We start from the raw sequence: 13,910 nt of genomic DNA on the forward strand, positions 1-13,910 counted from the left end.
TGTCTCAGCCTCTGCTCTGCTCTGTCTGTCTCCCAAGCGTAGGTCATCATCATTTTCTTTGTCTTGTTGATTGCCCTGTGAGGCAGGGGCTTTGTCTGTCTTGGTCCCTGCTGGGTCTTCTGTACCTAGAACAGTGCCTGGCACACAGTAGGCCCTCAGGAAATGTCTGCGGAATGAGTGATGTGGGGATGCCCAGTCTCTGCACATGCATGGCTGCACTTCCATGTGGACGCCTCACCCGTCTTCAGCCAGTGCGTTGGCATCCGTTTCTCCTGCAGGTGAGCAGAGATGTCACCCATTCAGAGACAGGATTATCTGTTTCCACAGCCTGCTTCCATGGTTCTGCAGGACCCTGTACAGGCAGACCTTGTTTTGCTGTGCTTCTCAGATACTGTGCTTTTTACAAATAAGGTTTGTGGCAACCCTGCCTGGAACTAGTCTACCAGTGCCATTTTTCCAACAGCATTTGCTCACTTTGTGCCTCTGTGTCACATCTTGGTAATTCTTGCAATGTTTCAAAGTCTCCACCAGCAAAAGAATTACAAAACACTGAAGGCTCAGATGATGGTTAGCATTTTTTAGTAAGAAAGTAGGTCTTAACTCAGGCAAGTACCTTTCTTTAGACATGATGCTATTGCACACTTAATAGACTGTAGTACAGTGTAAACATAACTTTCGTATGCACTGGGAAACCAAAAAATTCACGCAGCTTGATTTATTGAGATACTCGCTATATTGAGGTGGTCTGAAGCCAAACTTGGAATAGCTCCAAGGTATGCCTCTTATTAGTTGTGATTGATAACTTCCCATCTCAGAGCAGAACCTCTGGGCTTTGGAGAAATCACGTGCCCTCCTACACTGAGGACCATTTCCCCCAACCCCATGACTACGGCTCCCACTTAGCTCTGTGTCCGAACTCCACCATCCTACGCGGAAGTCACCATGGAGTCAGTTCGGGTGGCTCCAAGGCTGCCAGGGTAGACTGAGTGCAGGAGTGTCCCTGTTCTACTCCCAAAGACATTCTATGAAGCCACCATCAATCACCCTGATAGCAAAACCAAAGACACTACCAAAAAAGAAAAATTACAGGCCAATATCTTTGATGAATATAGATGTAAGAATTCTCAACGAAATATTAGAAAACTGAATCCAACAACACATAAAAAAATGAACACTGTGACCAATTTGGATTCATCCAGGGTTACAAGGATGGTTCAACATAACACAAATCAATCAGTGTGATACACCACATCAACAAAAGAAGAGATTAAAAACCACATGATCATCTCAATAGATGCAGAAAAAGCATTTGTTAAATTTCAACATCCATTCATGATAAAAACCCTTATAAAAGTGGGTAAAGAGGGAACATATCTCAACATAATAAAAGCTATTTATAACAAACCAACAGCCAATATAATACTCAATGGTGAAAGCCTTCCCACTAAAATCTGGAACAAGACAAGGATGCCCACTCCCACCACTTCTATTTAACATAGTATTGCAAGTCCTAGCTACAGCAATCAGACAAGGAAAAGAAAAGGTATTCAAATTGGTAGGGAAGAGGTAAAATTGTCATTATATGCAGATGACATGATACTATATATAGAAAACCCTGAAGACTCCACACAAAAATTACTAGAACTGATAAATGAATTCAGCAAGGTAGCAGGATGCAAGATTAAAATACAGAAATCGGTTGCATTTCTTTACATTAACAATGAAATATCAGAAAGGGAATGTAAACAAACAATCCCTTTTAAAATTACATCAGAAAAGTACTTAGGAATAAACCTCACCAAGCAGGTGAAAGACGTACATGCTGAGAACTACAAAACATTAGTAAAGGAAACTGAAGATAATTCAAAGAAATGGAAAGATATCCCATGCTCTTGGATTGGAAGAATTAATATTGTTAAAATGGCCATACTACCCAAAGCAATGTAGAGATTTAATGTGATCCCTACCAAATTACCCATGACATTTTTCACAGAACTAGAACACATAATCCTAAAATTTACATGGAACCACAAAGGACCCAGAATTGCCAAAGCAATCCTGAGGAAAAAGAACAAAGCAGGAGGCACAACCCTCCCAGACTTCAGACAATAATAGAAAGCATGGTAATCAAAACAGTGTGGTATTGACACAAAACGGACATATGGATCAACAGAACAGATCAGAGAGCCTAGAAATAAACCCACACACCTACTGTCAATTAATCTTCAACAAAGGAGGCAAAAATATGCAATGGGGAAAAGAGTCCCTTCAGCAATTAGTGTTGGGAAAGTTGGACAACCACATGTAAATCAATGAAGTTAGAACACTCCCTTACACTATAGATAAAAATAAATTCAAAATGGCTTAAAGACTTAAATATAAGATAGGACACCATAAAGCCCCCAGAAGAGATCACGGCAAAACATTCTCTGACATAAATCATACCAAAATTTTCTTCGGTCAGTCTCCCAAGGCAATAGAAATAAAAGCAGAAATAAACAAATGGGACCTAATCAAACTTACAAGCTGTTGCACAGCAAAGGAAACCATAAACAAAATGAAAAGACAACCTACAGACTGGGAGAAAATATTTGCAAACGAAGTGACTGACAAGGGCTTAATTGCCAAAATATACAAAGAGCTGATACAACTCAACAACAACAAAAAACAACCCAATCAAAAAATGGGCAGAAGACCTTGATAGACATTTCTCCAAAGAGACATACAGATGGCCAATAGGCACATGAAAAGATGCTCAACATTGCTAATTTAATTAGAGAAATGCAAATCAAAACTACAATGAGGTACCACCTCATACCAGTCAGAATGGCCATCATTAAAAATCTACAAATAACATGCTGGAGAGGGTGTGGAGAAAAGGGAACCCTCCTACACTGTTAGTGGGAATGTAAATTGGTGCAGCCACTATGGAAAACAGTATGGAGGTTCCTCAGAAAGCTAGAAATAGAGCCACCATATAGTCCAGCAATCCCCCTCCTGGGCATATATCCATAGAAAACTCTAATTGAAAAAGATACATGCATTTATAGCAGCATTATTTACAGTAGTCAAGACATGGAAGCAACCTGAAGGTCCATCGACAGATGAATGGACAAAGAAGATGTGGTATATGTACACAGTGGAATATTACTCAGCCATAAAAAAGAATGAAATAATGCCATTGGCAGCAACATGGATGGACCTAGAGATCATACTAAGTGAAGTAAGTCAGACAAAAATATCATATGATATTGCTTATATTTGGAATCTAAAATATGACACGGATGAACATATCTGTGAAACAGACTCAGACACAGAGAACAGACTTGTGGTTGCCAAGCAGGGGGTGGGGGAGAGATGGATTGGGAGTTTGGGGTTAGCAGATGCACGCTGTTATATTTAGATGGATAAACAACAAGGTCTAACCGTATAGCACAAGGAACTATACCCTGTGATAAACCACAATGGAAGAGAACATAAAGGAGAGTGTATATATATATATATGTATAACTGAGTCACTTTGCTGTGTGGCAGGAATGAACACAACATTCTAAATCAATTCTACTTCAATAAAATGGAAAAAAGAAAAAAGGGTCCCGCATCCTTACTCCTCCCTGTTACATGCTAGGCTGCCCCTCCCTTAAGGATGCAGGGCCCATCCCCCCACCCCTGGAGTCTGGGCTGGCCCTGTGACTTGTTCTGACCCAGAAAATGTGGCTGAAGTGTTGGTGTGTGCCTGTTCTGAAGGCAGGCCTCGAGGGCCTTCAGCGGTCACTTTCTCCTGACTCACGGGAACAAACATGGGCCCACCTGCTAGCGGATGACAGACCATGTGGAGGAGAGGCTGGCTGCCCAGGCAAAGGCCAGCCAAGACCAGCCTACAGCCAGCTGACCTCAGACAGTTGGCCTGCCGGCCCGTGAGCAATAATTAGTGCTTGTGATTTTAAGCCACAGAGTTTGGAGTGGTTTGTTAAGCATAAGGGTGCCAGATAAAACACAGGACACTTAGTTAAATTTGAATCCCAGATAAACTACAGAAATGGGTTGCTTATCTGAAATTCAAATTTAACTGGGTGTCGTGGTGTTCTTATTTGCTAAATCTGGCAACTCTAGTTAAGCAGCAGTGTTAGGGACTGAACTGTGTCTCCCCCCTGTACTTTAGAACGGGAGTGTATTTGGAGATTGGGCTTTGAAGAGGTGATTAACTTAAGTGCGACCTCCTGCTGCCGCGGGGCGGCCCCGCCCCCGCGGCACAGCGCCTGCGCCAGACTCCCGTGCGCGCCCCCCCCCCGCCCCCGCCCCAGTCCTCGCAGCCGCGGCCTACAGTCACCCTGTCCGGAGTCGAGCCCGGCGCTCGCTGGGCCGCCCTGGCCGCCTACCCCGGCTCTGGGTGTGGCGCCTGCCCACCGGCCACACCTCGTGTCCTCGCAGTTAGCGTTAGGGCTCCCAGAACCTTCCGGAGTCCGCAGAGCAAAGCCTGACAGAACGGAACCAGGGCTTCCCAGAACCTTCCGGAGCCCGCGGAGCAAAGCCTGACAGAACGGAACCAGGGCTTCCCAGAACCTTCCGGTGTCTGCGGAGCAAAGCCTGACAGAACGGAACCAGGGCTTCCCAGAACCTTCCGGAGCCCGCGGAGCAAAGCCTGACAGAACGGAACCAGGGCTTCCCAGAACCTTCCGGAGCCCGCGGAGCAAAGCCTGACAGAACGGAACCAGGGCTTCCCAGAACCTTCCGGAGCCCGCGGAGCAAAGCCTGACAGAACGGAACCAGGGCTTCCCAGAACCTTCCGGAGCCCGCGGAGCAAAGCCTGACAGAACGGAACCAGGGCTTCCCAGAACCTTCCGGAGCCCGCGGAGCAAAGCCTGACAGAACGGAACCAGGGCTTCCCAGAACCTTCCGGTGTCTGCGGAGCAAAGCCTGACAGAACGGAACCAGGGCTTCCCAGAACCTTCTGGAGTCCGCGGAGCAAACTCTGAGTAAAAGGGAACCAGAGCTCCCCGGGAGACCCTGGGCTCACGGAACCTTCTCGAGTGCGCCACACAGCCCTGCCCCGCTGGCCCAGTGCTGGCGGCTGGTCCTGCGGCCGCAGCGGGCTGCTCTGACCCTCCGTGGCGCGGGCCGCGGCCGTGCGGCGTGGCCGCCTGTTGGTGGACCGCGGGCGCCCGGGGCAGCGCCTCCCGCCCTGCCGACTCCTAGGCCTGGGGCAGCGGCCCGTTGGCGAGCGCGCCTTGGCCCTGGTTTCCCAGTTATCTGCTGCGCCACGACCAGTCAGGTGCTAAAGACGGAAACGTCTCTGAGTCGCGCCGTTTCGGAGGGTCCCTGCCGGTGTGGCCGGAGGTGGGGCAGCTCCTCGTCGCAGCGCCTGTCCGCCCCATGGGACCTCTCGAGTGTCGTTACAACGCAGCGGGTGGTCCAGAGAGCCAGGACGAAGTCCCGGTGCCTCCAGAGTCACCTGTGTCGTCACCCAGTGCGGCCGCTCCGACCGGGCAGGATGACCCGGGCCGTGACACCGACGGGCAGGAGGATCCCGGGGCCGCTCCCGGTCCAGGTGGAGAGGCACCAGGTCCCCCCGAGCTCGCACCGTGACGCCCGGGGGCTGGAAGGTAAGCCCCGCTGCTCGGGGGCTCTGCTCACGGGCAGGGCGGCCAGAAAGAGCCGCCAGGGACATCTTGTCCTTTCCTCACCTCTGAAGTGGGCTGGTGATGCTGTGATTTATCGTAGGAACTTTGTGTTTGCTCTTTGTCCCCATGCCTGGCTTGGAGCTCCTAGAACCCTTGGAGTTTCCTGAGTGCTGAGAGGGAGGAGGGTGTCCTTCTGCTCCCGAGGTGACTTTTGGAAAGTCTCATGGTCCCATAAGGGTGGGGGCTGATGATTAGAGGGTTGGAATTTTTTCAGTCCCCCACCCCGCGCCGCCCCGCACCGTGGAGCGGAGGGCAGAGGGCTGGGGATGGAGTCCGCTCACCAGTGGCCAGTGGCTTAATGAGCCACGCCTGGGTCCTGAGGCCTCCATTAAACCCCCAGCGAGAGGGTCCGGAGAGCTTCCTGGTGGGTGGGCACGTGGTGATTTGCGGACAGGTGTGGGCTTGGGGAGGGCCGTGAAGCCCGTGCCTTTTCCCTGTTAAAAACAGAATTCAGGGCTTCCTTGGTGGCGCAGTGGTTGAGAGTCCGCCTGCCGATGCAGGGGATGCGGGTTCGTGCCCCGGTTCGGGAAGATCCCAAATACCGCGGAGCGGCTGGGCCCGTGAGCCATGGCCGCTGAGCCTGCGCGTCCGGAGCCTGTGCTCCACAACGGGAGAGGCCACAACGGTGAAAGGCCCGCGTACCACAAAAAAAAAAAAAAAAACAAAAAAAAAACAGAATTCAGCTGAGTCCATTTGAAAGCTCCGATTGGCTGTATTTTGGATTGGTGAGGCGGGCAGCGTGCAATTAGCAGATGGAAAGGAGCTGAGGGGCTGAGCAGGATGAAGGACTTTCATAGGCGGCCGGAATTACACGGGCAGAAAGCGGGTTGCTTATGGCGAGGTCGCTGTCCGACAGGGGAGGCAGGGCCTCCCAGGCAGGTGCTGGTGGTCTGGTTTGAGACCCCATTGCTGGGCGAGCCGAGACCAGAGTTACGTCTAAGTTTGGTGACCTGTTGTCCTTGCCTTGCCCTGTGCGTCCCTTCCGTCTGGCTGTTGCGGAGTCATGTCCTTCTACAGTAAATCCGTAATCTCATGGGTAACAGGTTTCTCTGAGTTCCGTGAGCCATGCCAGCAAATTAACCGAAGCCGGGGAGGGGGTCGTGGGAGCCTCCAGTCTACAGCCGGCGGGACAGAAGCACAGGTGACAACCTGGACTTGCGTTTGGGGTCCGGGGCTGGGGGCATGTCATGGGGCTGAGCCCCTAACCTGACGTTCCCTCCAGGTAGAGAGTGTCGGAACTGAGTTGAATTGCAGGATCCCCAGCTAGTGTTGGAGAATTGTTTGGTGGTGTGTTACAAAACACATACATTGGAATTGGTATCAGAATTGTAGGGATATTTAATTCAATTATTTTCATTGCTTCTTGTTTATTAACATAAACATTTAAGGCTATGAATTTTCCTCTGAGGAACATTAGCTCCGATATACTGTTTTTAGTATATCTGGATATTCCAAATGTGGGTTTTGATTTCTTTAATCCAAATGTTGCTTAAGAGAGAGCTTTACAATTTCCAGGTAAAGGGCCTTTATATTGGTTTTACGTCGTTGTATTGAATTGTGAATAGAGACTTCTCCTGTACTTATTTTTTAACCTAATAAAATGTGTAAAGCTTAAAAATCCAGATTGTAGTGTCTCAAGCTTAGAACAAGACTCCTGTGCCCTGTCCTGCGCAGACCCTCCCCCGCAGCAGCTCTTTCCAGCCCTTTCACATGCGTGTCTCTCTCGGTCTCAAGGTCAGAACCGCTGATTCTGGGCCCTTGGCTGTTAGGCATAGTCTGCTGAGGTCAGCTTTATAGGATCAGGATGCAGCTTTTTATACCCTCCTGCCTCGTGCACACGCTCCCTTCGTGTCCTGCATTTAACCTGAAACATCACAGTTTCGGGTTTAAGTCAGTGTCCCGAGGTTCTGCTGCTCTGGGTGTGGATGTGTTCACAATATCCCTGGCCCCATTGTTTTCTCAGGCACTTTCCCCCTGGAATGGCCCTCCTTGCTTTTGTTGTATTATTATTCAGACACGTCAGGTAATCTGCCAACTTAAATGGACGACAGCCCCGGAGCCCCGGGTGCTTACCTGGAGGGTGCCGTGGACGCCTCGGTCCTGGGTGCATCCCGGGTCTGGGGTCCCCATGCCTCTCCCTCCCCGGCTTGTGCCCTCGTGTAGCCGAGTGCATTCTCAGGGGCTCCTTCATATGGGAAGGCAGAATTTTTGAGACCTTGGTGTCCAGAAATACTGTATTTTACATACTCTTTAAAATGCATGTTTTCTACTTATCCTGAACTCCAGGTGGGAGTATGTTTTCCCTCAGTATTTGGGCATCGTCCAGCTTCCGCGTTGCTGCGGAGAAGGTGGACACCCCTGGCCTCCTGAGCTTGTGGGCCCTGAGCTGGCCCAACGCAAGTGTCTGTGGCATTGATGTGTCTTAGTTGGGGTCCTTTTTCATTCGTTGGCCCTTCGCGAGGCCTCTCAAACGTGGAAACTAATGTTATTCAGTTCTGGAATGTTCTCTTTTATTGTCTTCTGGATAATTTTCTGTCCTTAGTTTTCTCTAGTCTTCCTCAATTCCTGTTATTCAGACGTTGGACGTCTTGGATCGACTATCTGATTTTCTTATGTTTTCTTCCCTTTTGTCCTTTTATCTTACTCCCTGGAAGATTTCCTCAAGTTTGTCTTCCAGTCATCCTATTTAATTTTAAAATTTGTGCTCCCACAAATTTAATTTGTAAGAGCTCCTTAGAAATTGTTCCCTGAATTTCCTTTGTTGTTTCCTTTATGGATCTTATCTTATTGCTCTGCAGGTATTCGTTTTAGTTTTACTTTGAAGTTTGGCTCTGGTGCCTGCATCAGAGGCCCTCTGAGACCCTCTGTTTTACTCTCTGTTTTCCATGTTTGAAGCTTTCTCCCGGTGATCCTTGCCTGTGTCTTCATATTTAGAAAGGAGGCACTAAAAGCTGATTAAACACATAATGAGTATTAGTAAGAGCTGAAACTGGCAGTTACCCCAGTGCCCATCCACAGTAGGATGGAGGAAGCCGTGTATTCCACAGCGGAGACTGTGTTGCGGTGAGAGTGAGTGATGTGTACACACATTCGTACAGGCAGTTCTCACACATGTGATGCTCAGCAGAAGCCGTGCACACACATGATTCAACTTACAGAACCGTAAAAACAGCAAAAGGAATCTGCGTCACCAGACATCAGCACAGTGGTTGTCTTTGAAACAGAGTGGGGCTGGCAGGGGATGAGGGGCTTCTGGGATGCTGGTGACAGGTGTGTTGGGTTAGCGAAAATCCACCCACATCACCGTGCATGGATTATACTTAAACACAGTTAAAAGCATATGAATGAAACTGTGTGTCTGGGGTGGGGCTTGTGGATGGGTGTTCCTCCTGGTGGTGACCCCACGCCCTCCCCCTTGTGCATGTGCTGTGAGTGCGCCAGGCAGGGGTCTGGGGTCTCATGACCCCACGTGCAGACTTTCTCTGGCTCCCCGCTTTCTCAGTAAGGAGGCTCCCATATGCCCCGGAGAGCCTCTGGTTCCCCTTCTGCAGAGAGTAGAGCCGCTGTCTTCTTTGGGGTGGGGAAGGGGGTCCCCTGGCTGCACAGCTCGGTGGGGAGCCGTGCCATCCAGCCGCCAGACCCGTCTCCAAGGAACCCGGCGTCTCCAATTTGCGGCCTTTCTGGGACTCTTGAGTGTGAGGTGGGTTCTGCGTGGCTCCCCCAGTCCTGGCATCCAAACAGTGTTCACCTCCCTGTATCTTCTCTGTTGTTTTTCTGGGCCTGCGATTAGTGAGTGAGGGGCCATCTGAACTGATGCTCTGAGACTTCTTTTTTCTCTCATTTTCATCTCCCTTTCCTTTTGTTCTACTTCCTATTAGATTTCTTCAACTTTATGTTCCAATCCTCACGTAGATTTTTAAAAAACAGCTGTCATAGCTTTACATTTTTAATTAACCTGTTTATCTCGAGATAGTCCCATGCAATGATAAGAAATAATAAAGAGGGATCTCATGGACTCTCTACCCAGTTTCCCCCAGTGGTGACCCAGGAAAGTATCAAAACCAAGATACTGACATTAATGCAGTCAAAATGCAGAACATTCCACCACCAGGATCTCTGTACTACCCTTTTACAGCCACACCCACCTCTCCCTCCATCCCTGGTCCCAGGCAGTCACTTGGCTGTTCTCCAGTTTTATTATTTTGTCATTTCAAGAGTGTGTGTGAATGGAATCACGCAGTGTGAAGCCTTCTGTGACTGGCTTTTTTCCACTCAGTGTAATCCCCTGCAGAGTCACCCTGGTTGTCCTGTGTGTCCGTAGTCTGTTCCTTTATTGCTGAGCACAATTCCATGGTGCGGGTGGACCACAGTCTGTTTAACCATTTACCTGTTGAAGGACATCTGAATTGGTTCAGTTTTTGACTGTTATAAATAAAGCCACTGTGGATATTCATATTCAGATTGTTGCAGGAACGTAAGTTTTCATTTCTCTGTGACGAATGCCTAAGAGTGCAACTGACGATAGTTGCATGTTTAGTTTTATGAGAAACAGCCACTGTTTTCCTGAGAGGCTGCACCCATTCACAGAAATGTAAAAGCAATGCAATTTCTCTGCATCGTCACCAGCATTTGGTGTTATCACTATTTAAAATTTTAGCCATCGTGGTAGGTGTATCTCATTGCAGTTTTAACTTGTATTTCCCTAATGGTGATGATGTTGCACATCTTGCTGTGCTCTTATTTGCCATCTGTCTGTCTTCCTCAGTGAAATGTCTGTTCATGTCTTTTGCCCATTTTCTAATTGGATTGTTTGTTTTTTTTACTGCTAAGTTTTGAGAGTTCTTTGTATATTCTAGAGACTAGTCCTTTGTTGGACTTGTGGTTTGCAAATATTTCTCCCAGTCTGTAGCCTTTCTTTTCATTCTGTTAATATGGTCCTTTGCAAGCAAAAATGTTTGATTTTGATGAATTCCAGTTTATCAGTTTTTCCTTTTATGGATCATGCTTTTGGTGACAAGTATAAGCACTGGCTCTAGATCATGAAGATTTTCTTCTGTTTTTTTTTTTCTGAAAAGCTTTATAGTTTTACCTTTTACATAAATCCCATGATCCATTTTGAGTTAATTTTTATATAACAGGTGAGGTTGAAGTTCATTTTTTTTTGCAGCTATCATCTGAAAAAGTTGATTATTAGATTTATTTTTTTTAGAACAGTTTTAGACTTACAGAAACGTTGAGTCAATTGTTTAGAGAGTTCCCTTATAATCTGCCTCTCTCACACTTAGTTTCTCTTATTATAAGCATCTTACATTAACGTGGTACACGTGTTCCAATTAATGAACCAATATTAGTGCATTATTGTTAACTGAAGCCCATAGTTCACACTTACTGTTGTACATTCTGTGGGTTTTCACAATGCATATAGTTGTGTGTCCACCATTACAGTCCCATGCAGAGTAGTTTCACTGCCCTAAAAATGCCCGTGCTTAGTAATCACTGACCTTTGTACTGTCTCCATAGTTTTGCCTTTTCCAAAATGTCATAGATTTGGGATCATGTGGTATGTAGCCTCTTCATACTGGCATCTTTCAGTTAGCAATAGGCATTTAAGGTTCCTCCATGTATATACTTCTGTGTTTGTGGCTTGATAGCTCCTTTTTTTTTTTTTTTTTTTTTTTTTTTGCGGTAGGCGGGCCTCTCACTGTTGTGGCCTCTCCCGTTGCAGAGCACAGGCTCCGGACGTGCAGGCTCAGCGGCCATGGCTCACGGGCCCAGCCGCTCCGTGGCATATGGGATCCTCCCGGACCGGGGCACAAACCCGTGTCCCCTGCATCGGCAGGCGGACTCTCAACCACTGCGCCACCAGGGAAGCCCACTCCTTTCTTTTTTATCACTGAATAATATTCTCTTGTATGCATGTATCACATTTGTTTAGCCACGCAACTGTTGACAAATATTTTGAATGCTTCCAAGTTTGGGCAATTATAAATAAAGCTGCTATAAACATAGCAGTAGGTTTTGTCTGGACGTTAAGTTTTCAACTCACTTGGGTAGATACCTAGAACCATGGTTGCTGGATTATATGGGAGGACTATGGTTCACTTTGTAAGAAGCCTCCAGTCTTGCAGAAGAGCTCTACAATCTTGCATTCCCACCAACAGCGAATGAGCGTTCCTGTTGCTCCACATCCTCACCAGCTTTTGGTGGTGGTGTTTTTTAAAACGAGCATAGTGTTGTTGTTTTGTGGACTGGATGTAGCATTTCTTTTGTCTCTATAAGAATACTAATTAGCACTTTTTTGCAAGTGTCCTTCTGTTTCCTACTTTACTTTGGTTGCTTCAGTTCTCTTTCCTATGGTCATTTTGTTCTCTGTCCTTCATGTTGGGGCTTTCTGCATACGTCTGGACATCCTTGGCTTTCCATTCACAATCAAGAGCTAACTGGATGCTCTGCGCTCTTGGGCTGGGCTTTTTGGTTGGTGAGTGGGCAGGAGCAGCTGTTTTATTGGGGGCAGGCCAGACGTCTGATCTTCTACTGGGTGGAGGAGGTGGGCAGCCTCCTTCCTGCTGGTGTTGTATGTGGGGTGGAGGGGCAGTCTGGGGGTTGTCCACTCTGCATCAGCCCTGGGCCTCGTCCTTGTGGCCTCATGGACTCACCTCCCCGTTCAGCACAGCCACAGAGGGAGTCTGCAGTCCTGCCCGGCGCAGGGGGGCCGGGGGGGGGGTTGGCGTCTGCCAGGTGTCGGGCGCGGGCCTCACAAGGGACTTGCTGTAGTGCGTAGAGACTCCAGTCCAGCCTTGGTTTTCTTCCTGGCGCCCCTTCCCTCTCCTGCTGGTGCTGTCGCGCCTCTGCGGGGACACGGGCTCAGTCTCAGCAGTTCTCTTCGCTGTCCCTTGGGGTTGGGACTTTCCTGACCTGTTAAGTCAGGTGTCCTTTTTCACACCTTCCAAAGGGTGAGAAAATCTCTAGCCACTGATGTTCCCTCTGATGTTTCTTATGTCTTTATGGGTTTAAATTTTTAAACCTCTTAAATTCTTTTAGTATGGTCTTGGGTGAAAGCAGAAAGAAACTCATACAGTTAATCTATCACCTTTAACCCCAATCCCTCAATTATTTTATAAATATAAATTAGTAGATAGAGAAATATTTTAAACACTCCAGCAGCATGTAAAGTAAAAGAAAAAAGGTGACATTTTCTTACCACCTCTGCCCCTTTTCCACTTCCCAGATGTCACACTATCAACTGTTAGGAATGTACCATGTCCGGTGTTTGTCGATGCACGTGGGTGATTACAGACTGCGAGAACACGCCTGTGTGGGCACATCCCCACAGACTGTGACCACACCACGTGCGCAGACATGTGACGTGCCGCCTGGATTCCCCTTCTAGAAGGGGCTCCCTGGTTCTAAGGCAAGATCGTGCCTTCTTGGGGAGCCTGGGCCAGGAGCAGCAGGAGGGAGGCACCAGTCCTGCCCATCTTGGCTCCGGAGCTCCCGTCGGGCGGCCGGACTGGGGGGTCTGCGTGGAGATGGGGGCCCCCGCCCAGCCCTGCCTCGCCCTTCCTTCTCTGGCTGGCCCTCCTGACAGGCCTTCAGCACCACCCTGATGTCACAGCTGCCGCCTGCAGGGTCCAGCAGACCTGCTCTTTTCCCCACCCTGACATCTTTCCATGTCAATGCATGTAGGTCTGTACCTGCCTATTTCTTTTTCTTTTATCTTTAAAATTTTGGGCTGTTCCCCCAGGCCCGTGGGATCTTAGTTCCCTGGCCAGGGGTGGAACCCGCGTCCCCTGCCGTGGACGTGTGGAGTCTTAACCACTGGACCGCCAGGGAAGTCCCACAGCCCCATCCTTTTTAACATCCATATAGTACTTTGTAGCATAGAAGTAGTGTAATTATTTCACCCTTCTCGCTCTTTTTTTTTTTTTTTTTTTTTTTGCGGTACGCGGGCCTCACTGTTGGTGGCCTCTTCCGTTGTGGAGCACAGGCTCTGGACGCGCAGGCTCGGCGGCCATGGCTCACAGGCTTAGTTGCTCCACGGCATGTGGGATCTTCCTGGACCGGGGCACGAACCCGTTTCTCCTGCATCGGCAGGCGGACTCTCAACCACTGCGCCACCAGGGAAGCCCCACCCTTCTCTTTTTGATGAACCTTTAGAGCTCTCTCTTTTTTACCAAAAATCTTGTGCTCTTTGAAATCTGTATGTGCCCAAACGATGCGTGCGCCTGT

This window comes from Mesoplodon bidens (genome assembly GCF_964165515.1).
Source record: "Mesoplodon bidens genome assembly, chromosome: 10".
In the NCBI taxonomy this organism is placed as follows: Eukaryota; Metazoa; Chordata; class Mammalia; order Artiodactyla; family Ziphiidae; genus Mesoplodon; species Mesoplodon bidens.